The sequence below is a fragment of the Mangifera indica genome, chromosome 8, assembly GCF_011075055.1.
Source record: "Mangifera indica cultivar Alphonso chromosome 8, CATAS_Mindica_2.1, whole genome shotgun sequence".
Taxonomy (NCBI): Eukaryota; Viridiplantae; Streptophyta; class Magnoliopsida; order Sapindales; family Anacardiaceae; genus Mangifera; species Mangifera indica.
In genome coordinates, this window is record NC_058144.1 from 15,241,315 (window position 1) to 15,252,670 (window position 11,356).

At 30.8% G+C, this 11,356-nt stretch overlaps 1 non-coding gene across 1 annotated transcript; it reads right to left on the reverse strand.

Moving 5' to 3' along the window:
* Window positions 1–1,602: 1,602 nt before the first annotated feature.
* On the reverse strand, window positions 1,603–1,709 carry LOC123224592. Its single transcript, XR_006504001.1, has one exon. It is a non-coding gene; the product is annotated as a small nucleolar RNA R71 (small nucleolar RNA).
* Window positions 1,710–11,356: the final 9,647 nt, after the last annotated feature.

Here is an 11,356-nt window from a genome sequence, read left to right on the forward strand (position 1 = left end):
ATATAAAGAAATGTATCGTCTGATATAAAGCCCACGACTATGTCACTATGAACTTTGAATGTAGGAAGAAAATGGTGTTATGAAGATGAAAATATTTATCCACGGTTGGCTAGCATTTTCCGAGGATAAAAATAATACTTTTCGAATAAGATTCAGAAAAGGCGCAAAATTATCATTTTACACTTTTGAAATTGTTTAGAAAGTGGAACACATAATTTTGGGCACAAATTAATTAACATATGTCAAAATATTAGTTACTTTTAATTATAAGCCAATAGAAATTGGACACATGTTTAACTTGATAAATATCAAGTTTAAGCTTAATAAATGGGAGAGAAATATAGAAAAATAAGAGAATTTTCTTCTTCTTCTTCCTTTTGCCGAGAAAAACTTTCATTTTTCTTGCTTGAAGGGTGCAAGTCAAGAGATCACTTATTTTAGTGATTAAAACTTTCTAACTTCAAATCAAATTACAAGGTACAAGATAGTTTACATATTTCTATGCTTTATTTCTTGAAACAACATGTAAATTTTATATTACCATTATTATATATGATGTGAACATGATCTGAAAATTTTAATTATTTTGCCAAAATCCTATAAATCAACCATCAAAGTACATCAAAATCATTAGTTAGTTACTTAAAATTGCAAGTACTATTAGTTATATGGGATTGGTAGTGACATCTTAACCCTTAGATTCGTTGAATAGATAAGAAAGATCATTAGATAGATTATTTAATATTTAGCATTAGATTAATTTAATTAATTAGGTTTATTTAATATTTAATTCAACATTAAATTTGGTTACCCTAGTTAATAAAAATTGCAAAATGAACTACGTTATAGCTCTCAGTCCTTGTGGGATTAATATCTATTATATTACTTGAGGATTTGTGCACTTGCAAGAGAGATGTAACAAGTTTTTGGCACTGTTGTCAAGGATTGGCATTAGTTAATATTAGTATAGTTTGTGACTTTGCTAGACTAAGGTTTTATTTTTCAGTTATTTCAATTCAACAATTTTTCTTATTTTTTAATTTTTTCAATTTACTCATCCTTGTTTTCTTGCAGGCATTCAAGTATCGTATTGCAAGATATGTAAACTCTGAAATACTAGAATTTGATCCCAAAATTAAGAGAACTATCTAACATCTATGAAGGAGCAAGAAAAAGAAGAAAAAAAAAAACAACATGGTCTCGAATATGGAAAATCACCAGTTCAACATTAACAATCACATAACACTTAAAGATTATGTGATACCTATAACTCACAATTGATTTTCAAATGTTGCCAAACCTATTGTGGTAGTAAACAAATTTGAGATCAAGTCGTGAATCATCCAAATGATCTTGCAAAATTAGCTTGGGGGAGCAGCAACTGAAGTTCCACATTCACACTTATCAAGACTTTCACAAATATATGATACTTTCAAAATAAATGGAGTGACAGATGATGCCATTAAGCTGAGGTTATTTCCATTCTCTATTTGAGATAAAGCAATAACATGGTTAGACTCATGAGCTCTAGGATTATTTACCATATGACATGTATTGTCTCAAGCAATTTTAAACAAGTATTTTCCATTGAGAAAAACGGTAAAGTTAAGGAATGACATTACCACCTTTGCTCAATAAGAAAATGAATCCCTATATAAAGCCTGTGACAAGTTTAAGGATCTTAAGAGATTATGTCCACATCATAGCTTGCTGGATTGGTTCCTTGTTCAAACTTTTTACAACACACTTTCGGGGTATATTAAAAGTAATTTGGATTTGCCATTAAGGTTCTCTCATGGGGTTAACCACAAAAGATGTTTTACAATTGATAGAGAAAATGGCTACAAGTAGCCTTCAATGGTTTAATGAAGGAGTAACACCAAAGAAGCACTTTGAAATTCATGAGGTAGATGGGATTATAATGGTAAATGCAATATTGGATTTCTTGACCAAAAAAATAGACAAATTAAATATAAAGGTTGTGAATATGTCAAGTTATGAGATGTGTGGGTTAAGACATACTGTAGGGTTTTAGGGTGTCGATAAAAAGTATTACAGCAAAATTAAAAATTTAAAAAAAAAATCCTAAAACCATGACCAGGATGCCCGTTTTAATGCATATTTAACATGAACAATCATAAGATGTTTTTAGGGTCTATACCTGGGTTGGTGGCTCTTTCAAGTCTTCACGTGGCAAAAAAATGAATATTATCCAACCCTCGTGAGGTGACGTATTGGTATCCATACAGAGCACAAACACGAGAGACTGTATAGGAAGAAGGCTGCTAGTGCTTCTATGTGTTGGACAAGAATATGTTCACTAGGGAGAAGAATTCAGAAAACCCAGTGGCTACGGTTTCTTATTTTTTGTATGTGAATTCTGTATCTGAAATTATTATTATGTTCAACAAACTCATACGTTGTTTTATAATTATATGAAGGTGTCCAAGTCCAACAAGAGTTTAACTCATATTGGACACCATTAACATGTGTGCACAGGTGATTCACTTGTATGTCATTCGACATGCCTTAAACCATGCATAGGTGGACACTAAAATGTACCATTTAGCATGAAACATGCATTGCATGGTTGGACAAGACTTGTCCAGTCGTGCGATGCATATTAATTTTCCACAATGCCAAATGACACTATACACACCAAGTCAAACTTGGTCAAAGTGTGGTTAACAGAGTTCTCTCTCTCCCTAAACACTAGGATTGTCATTAAACAATCCTTACATGTAGGTTCATATTAACCCCTATATGTGTATGACCCATAAGCTCTTTATCAAATTGATAGTATTTGAATTTAGATCAAATTCTAATACAGACCAAGATCACCTATAACAAAACGCCATAGCCACCTAGACGACAAAGTGTCAACGGATATCTCTTAAGCTTTTACAACATCACAGTTATATGCAATTAAATCCTTTCATCAACCAATATCTTTCTAGTCTAAGACATAGAAATGTGTCTATCTTAGTAGCTCCTTGATATGAACTAATGCACATCAATGACTTATATGAATTAGGTTACAACCTTATCCTAGTGTGGCCATAGATTCAAGTAATCATGAATGTCATTCAATATTCTTTTTTTGTGCTCAGAAGTGACAAATCCTTTATTGATTAACTGTAGCCTTTATGTATCTCACAATATGGTTATTCACTTCCTTTATGATATTTCAGTTACTACAATATGTTAGATAGAGTCAAACTATACCGATCTTTACATGAAACGTTCTAACAATCTCATGTCATAAGATCACATATACCTATGGTGTTCAAAGGATTTGTTCCATAAATATTAGAGAAATCATCCATATGGATATCCTCTAGCGGGGTTAGTTCGATGAACACGTCTACAACGTGCATCTATGTGTTATACCAAATTGTCTATGAACAACTTCAATACATGAGAACTGTGGCCACATTTTAGTAGGGTCACTCAACACTATAATAATCCTATCATCATTGCATGTGCCCTTGTTTATTATAATATCAAGATTATAAAAATTTCTGAAATGGCCACTTAACGTGTGCATAAGGTTCTCATGATCAGTCGTCTGATACACTTGTTATAGTTATATCATTCTAAAAGCATGTTATTTGCACATTTATATAAAAGGACACATATGAATTAAATAACAATTAGATCTTTTATTAATTAATGAAATATAAAATGACAGTTACAAATGCTACATCAATTAGCTCTAGGACACCTACCCTAACACGTACAAGCTTTGAAAGTCATTTATTTAGTTAGTACCCTCCAAACCCCTTAGTTGGGAAAGTCAAGTTTCTAAATTACAACCAACATAAGAAACAAAATCCATACTAAAATACTTATAGTTATGGTAGGAAAAATAACTTAATCATTTCATGGAATAACCAAGAACTCACCTCCAATCCAAGCCAAAATTTTAAGTCAACACCTTTCAAGTTTCAAATAGTAAATCCAACCTATAGCCACTTCATCCACCACTACAAGAACAAAAATCTAGTTTCGAACTAATTGTGGACAACTTTACCTTGGCATAAAAATAGAAAACCAAGCACAAGATAAGGCAATCAGCTAAATAATGGCTAAAATGGATTAACTAGCTATTTATAACCAAATACTAGAGGTACAACTGAGTCAAATAGTCATTGCTTTGAGTTTAAAAGATAAACGAAAGTTGACAAGTCAACCACAAAATCCAAAGGAGCAATGCATGGTAACCGCCACAAAATTGGGACACAATATAGGGAACCTATAGAAGACAAGAAACATAATATAGGTATATTTAATCCTAGTAGGCAGATTATATTACATGTGTAGAAAAAGGAAAAAATGAGAGAAGTAGAAGAGAAAAAAGCCTAATACAAGTGTGTTAAACTTTGAAGAGCAAATTGTAATACTTGACCAGGAAAAAGAAAAATGAAAAAATAAAACAAGTGTATTAGACCCCAGTGCATAACTTGTATTATAGAAGAAGAAAAAAGGGATGGAAGAATTAAGTTTAGGGGAGGACCACATTGAGGAAAATGTCTAGAAAATTTCACAAAAATCATTCCCACATAATAAATATTGTACTCCATTGCCTTTTCCACATTGATATCAAAGAGTTCAATTGGATCAATAATTTGTAAAATTTCTAGAAGAGTTTTAACGAATTCACTTAATTATGCCCACCATGGAAGTAATCACACAAATGTTAGCCTACATTTCCTTAAAAACATTCTTTCTAAAAGAAAGAAGTTAGAAGAGTTCGAGATAGTAACGTTTCTCAAGAATATAAGTCATCTTGCAAAATAAAGTACTATCGAAGCTAAAAGATCCAATGAGTTTTTCTATCCCTTGTACTATTGGTAAAAAGAAATTTGATAAAACTTTATATGATTTAGATGCTAGTGTTAAGGTTGTTGCCTTAGAGTCAATCCTTATGATGATATAAGTTCATTAATAAAGGTTATATTCGTAATCCATTATAGCATTCTTTGTCTATCAAACATACTAATATATTTTAGACAAATATCTTAAGAATAGTTGAAACGTGATGAGGGGATTAGTGCTTGACATGTAATCGTGAGAACCCTATGTGCATATTAGATGGTTATTCTTAAAAGCATATGTAACTCTTATATTACCATAAACAAAGACATGGGTAATAGTGATAAAGTTATCATAGTGTTGAACAACCTCATAAAAAGATAATAATAGTTCTCACATGTCAAAGTTATTTACTAAAAATATGGTGCAAAATATGGGTGCATATTATAGACATGTTCACCAGACTTGCCCACCAAAAGGATTCCATATGGATAGTTACTCTAGTGTTTATGAAATATATCCCCTAGTGAAATGACATATATGTGATCTTTAGACTTAAGTTTACTAGACCATTTTATGCAAGGATCAATATGGTTTGACATTAGCCCAACATAATCTAGTCAGAGGATTACTAGAAAGGTTATGATTGGTCATATTGAGATATGTATAAAAGCTATGGTGGATCAATAGATAATTCATCACTTCTGTGCATGGGAGTTGATATCTCAATTAGAACCTCTTAATGAATAGCAACAACCAATTAAATCTATGACTATAATGGGATTGAGTTGATGCTCGATCTAATATTTCTTTGATCGTTGACAAAAGTCAGTTTAAGTAACTCAGGATCCCTAAGAGAGACACTTTATTTATACCTTAGCCTTGAAGAGATATCAAATGATGAAATGATCAAATTGCATAAGTAATCACATCACTGACAAGTTAAGAAGTCATATGTTAACACTCCACTAATCAAGTGGCTATGATATCTTACTAGAGGCTGTTCTTAGTCTATGTTTAGATAGATGTTAAGTTGGTAGCTTGACACAAATTCGATCACTACCAACTTAGTGGAGAGCTTATAAGTCACCAATAAAAATGAGTTGATCAAACTTTGGTGGCATAAGATTTTCTGAGATAAATTTATTGTAGAATTAGTCACTGTACTTTACTTAGAGCTGTTCCAACTAACTACATTACCATTCAAACAAAACACAAACCCTGATTACGATTTGTAATCATCTTGATCAGTTTGGAAATTAGTGTCTTTATAGCCTCTTACAATGAGTTCAAATTCCTCTTTATAAACGAAGAATATATTCATAGTCTTTCTCAATTTCTTTAGGATGTTCTTGACAAACATCTAGAGTTTTTCACCCAGATCAAATTAATATCTACTACAAATGCTCAAGGCATATGAGACATTAATCTTTGTACATAGCATGATGTACATGATTGATCTTATGGCCAAGGCATATAAGATTTTCCTTATCTTATCTCTTTAAGATTGTGTGCTAGGACACATATCTTTTCCAAGATATACACCATGAGACATGGGTAGAAATATTTTCTTGGATTCTTCCATATTGAATCTAATGTACGTGCTTTGATTTAGGCTTAACAATCTACTCTCTTGATCTTAGTAAATTTTAATCCCAAGATTGTAGATTGTTTCTCCTAAGTCTTTCATGGAGAAACATTTAGATAACCAAACCTTTATCAATTGCAAGTTCAGTATATCATTTCCAATAATCAAGATGTCATCAACATACAATAATAGAAATGCAATCACACTCCGAATGACCTTTTTGTACACACATAGTTCATCTTCTTTTTTGATGAATCTGAACTTATGAGTAGTTTCATCAAAACGAATATTCTAGTTTCTCAAAGCATGCTTAAGACCATAAATGGACTATTCTAGCTTGCATACTTTATCTGCCTATCTAGCAAGAATGAAACTATCAGGTTGTGTCATATAGACATCCTCTACAAGTTTACCATTTAGGAAAGTAGTCTTAACATCCATCTGAAACATTTTATAGTCATAGTATGCAGCTATAGCAAGCATAAACCTAATAAACTTAAACATAACAACTGATGAAAAGGTTTCATTATAGTTGATCCCATATTTTTGATTGAAACCTTTGACAACTAGTTATGTTTTATAGGTATGCACGTTACTTTCCATGTCAATTTTCTTTTTAAAAACTTATTTGCACCATATAGGTTTTAACTTTTTAGGTGTGTCTACTAGAGTCCATACTTGGTTTAGAGACATGAAGTTTAAACATATTTATCATGAACATACAAAACACTAATAGGGTATTTTAGGATTTATACCTACATTGGTGGCTCTTCTAAGTCTTCATGTGGTGAAGAAAAGAACGTTATCCAACCCTCGTGAGGCAACACCCTAGTATCCATGCAAAGCACAAAAATAAGAGGTTGTCCAAGAAGAAGGCTACTATGGCTTTTGTGTACTAAATAGGAATGTGTTCATAGGAAAAGAGAATTTTCTAAGAACCCAGTGGTTAGGGTTTTTGAAAAATGCATATGTGAATTCTATGTGATAAATTACACTTCTGATGCAAATAAAACACACGCACACACACACACACACACACACACACACACACACACACACACATATATATATATATGCACACATGAATCCTAATTTAATTAAGATTTCAACTAACCATGCTAAAGTGATATGCATGGGTGGCACACTTAGTGCTGCCTATGCATATCTATTGAGGCTAAGTGTCAATGGACATCTCTTAAGCTTTTACAATATCATAGTTACGTGCAATTTAATCATTTAGTCAACCAATGTCTCTAGAGGCTAAGACATAGCATTATGTTTATCTCTTTAGTTCCTCGGTATGAAATGATACACATTAACAACTTACACATATTAGGTTACAACTTTATCCCATTGTAGTCACAGATTCAAGGAGTCATTAATGTCATTTAGCATTCTTATGTGAGATATTTTCTCTCATACTCAGGAGTGACGAATCCTTCATTGATAAACCATATTCTCCATGTATTTCATGATATAGGTGTTCATTATCTTTATGATACCCTAATTATAGTAATACGTTGGATAGTGTCAAACTATACCAATCCTTACACGAGATGATCTAGTGACCTTAAGTCATTTGATCACATGCACCCCTAGTGTTCAGAAGATTTATTCTATAGACACTATAGTAACTATCCATATGGATATCCTCTAATGGGATTAGTTTGATGAACACATCTACAACATGCACCCATTTGTATCACCAAACTATTTATAAACAGCTTTGACACATGAAAATTATTAATATTTTTCAAATTTATTTAGGTTTTTGTTATGCATATTAAAGTGTTTAATATATGATATTTGTGACATTTGAAATAGAGGGTTAATTTTATTTCTACTCAGTTTTATTTTTTAATATATTTATGTTGTATTTAGAGGGTGTGAGGAGGGGATTTTTCCCTGCAAGGATAAGAAGAAAATTTTTCTTTGTGAGGAGGGAACAAAGAATCCTTGTCATTCCTGTAAAAGAGACGGGCCAAAGATAGGGATTGATATTTTTTAGACGGGGACGGGGATAGGGATAGCGATTGAGATCCTTTCCCTGTTGCCATCCCTAGGCCAAAGGACTTATTCCCACCCAAAGTTCATTGAATTCCCAAAGTAGTATCAATTACTTATTAAAAACTCAAACACCTATCTATAAGTAGTTAAAATTAACAAAATTGGTTAAGTTCCAGAGGTAAAATCATCATTTAATTAACAATATATTAAAAATAATAAAACATTATCTATTTTCCCTTCAAGTTTAGAAAACTAACAATTTCCCCAAAAGTTAAACTTTGAAATGTTACATTTTGCCCCTAGGGTTTCCTTCTTTTTCACCCTCATTTTTCTAGAATTGCCACAGACTAATTTATCTTTTTCTCCCATTTTCTGGCACTGAATAAAGATAATTCGTCTGGTTATTAATGCTAGAAAATGAGAAGGAGAGAGAAGTTAGCTGATGATGGAGTCGAAAGAGGAAAGGAGAAAAGGAAGGAAACCAGAAGAGAAAAAATATAACATTTCAAAGTTTAATCTTGAAGGATTAATTGTTAATTAGTCCTATTAATTTTAACAATCCACAAGTAGATGTTTAAGTTTTTAATAGTTAACGAATACTAATTATAGACATCCAATCACATCACATGTTTGAATGTACATTAATCAAGACTAACCTAGTTAAACGTATTACACAAATATGCATACATTCACCTGACTAAAAATTTTTCACATTTAAATGATCAAGTTTCTGTCTGTCTAATCACATCACAAACATAGGTTACACATGTTTTATGTATACAATTAACTAATTATATTACAGTATAAGTCATGTATTCTTTAGATTCATTATTTGGATCGGCCTCATTTAAAATAAATGTTTCATTTGAATCTTCAATTATTAATCTTAAATCAACTTTTTTTATATTCAAACTCATATTGTATTGAGTTTATTTAAACTTAATTTAGATTAAATCTAATTTAATGTACATTAACTTGGTCTAACTTATTTTTCTCCATAGACTTTAATAATAATAATAACAGGAGGTAAAAATATTTCAATTAATACCAAATTTCACTACATAAAATAAAATAAAATTTTATAAAGCCACGACAATAAATCGGATAAATAAGGGGATATTAATTAAATTACCCATATTTTATGGGTCATAAAAAATTATTCATAATTTTGTGACTTAAAAGAAAATACCTAGATTTTAAATGAGTTAAATGAAATTGTCCTAAACATCTAAAACAAAAAAAAAAAAAATCAAAACTATCATTCCTTTATTTTATATAAATCATAACCCTTCCTTTATCCCTTAACATATACAATTTTATTCATTATCTGAGAGAAATTTTAAGAGAGAGAAAAAAGTTCATGATCGTGATTTCAAGCGAGAGGAAAAAAATTCGTGATATCAACTTATTTATACGTACTTGAACTCTAATCGTTATTATCATTTATTGATAATACAATTATATGTGGTATCATATATAATAATTTAGACTTGTGTTTAAAATTTAAAATAGTAGAAAAAATATATGAAGTATTTTGTGATTATAATAGTAAGGGGTGAAATGATATTTTACAATGAAGAACGTTAAAGATATTAGATAATATTTGAAAGTAAAATGATATCTAATGATATAAGGATAAAGTGATATTTTATAAAATTAGTATTAAATTATTCAGAGTATACTAACGTTACAATATATACTATCAAATTATGGAATAGGTGTAATCGTGCAATAAAAATAAAATCATGAAAGTCGAACTTATTAAAATAATGTAACTCAAATATTTAAATAGTATTTTTGGTCATATTATTTATATTGACTATATTTGTACACTTTCATATTTAATTTTCAAATAAAATTGGTTATCAATATTGGTATTATAGGATTGATCTAAATGGTGAGATATACTTCAATTAGATACTGAGAGGGAGGGGGGAGGGAGGGGGGGGGGGGGGGAGGGGAATGAATAGAAAAATGTGACAACGTAATAAAATATGTTAGTAGTAATAAAAAATTGATTAAAATTCCAAAACACAACATGAGCAAAAAATGTAACATAAATTAAAGGGTAAATAACATTTGGATAAGTATGAGACCAAGATATCTTGACAACGACATCATTGTTGAAATTTCAAATGATAAAGATATTGAGGTTCTTAACAGTCTGTTTAACCTCTTTAAAGAATGTGTTCTAGTTTTTGTAAAAACTATACTTAATGATGATAGTTATGAGATTCAACATATAGATGAGAGTTTACAAGGTGGTCAGCCGAGTAATTATCTATAAGATCATGAGATTGGTTTAAGAGCGGTTTAAAATATCGAGATCAATCTAAACAAGAATTTTCTGAGGAAGACTTCGCATATTTAAATGATGTTCAAGTTGATGCATTATATAATGTAAACAAATTTGTTCATGGCAACGAAGAGAAATTTCCATATTGGAGTGAATTTAATGGATAGGTTATACATGATATTCCTATCAAGAAATCGGAGTTCGAGAAGAAGACAAAAGTTAATTACAATAATAGAGGTACAAGTAGTTTCCTACATGCAAATCCTGATATTGGGAATGTTTATATTGATGTATCTCATTGGTTATCCAAATTTCCTGACTAGCCATCCACATCCACGTCTACAAGCCAAAGAGTGCAAAGATATAGTGATTTTCCAAAAATTGATACATTATTCTGAAGTAAACAACATGCTATTGATACGATAACTCGAAATGCTCTTGAGAAGGGATATCAATTTAAAGTGCACAAGTCAAACATAATTAGATGGAAGGTGAAATGTCATAATCAATAATGTAATTAACATGCATAAGTAAACAAGGTGAGAAAAGGTGACTGTTTTGAACTATATCATTTTCATAGTCAACACATTTGTCCTAGAGATCAGATAATGTCTCATCATAGGCAAGCTAAGGCCTAAGCTTTAGGGCAA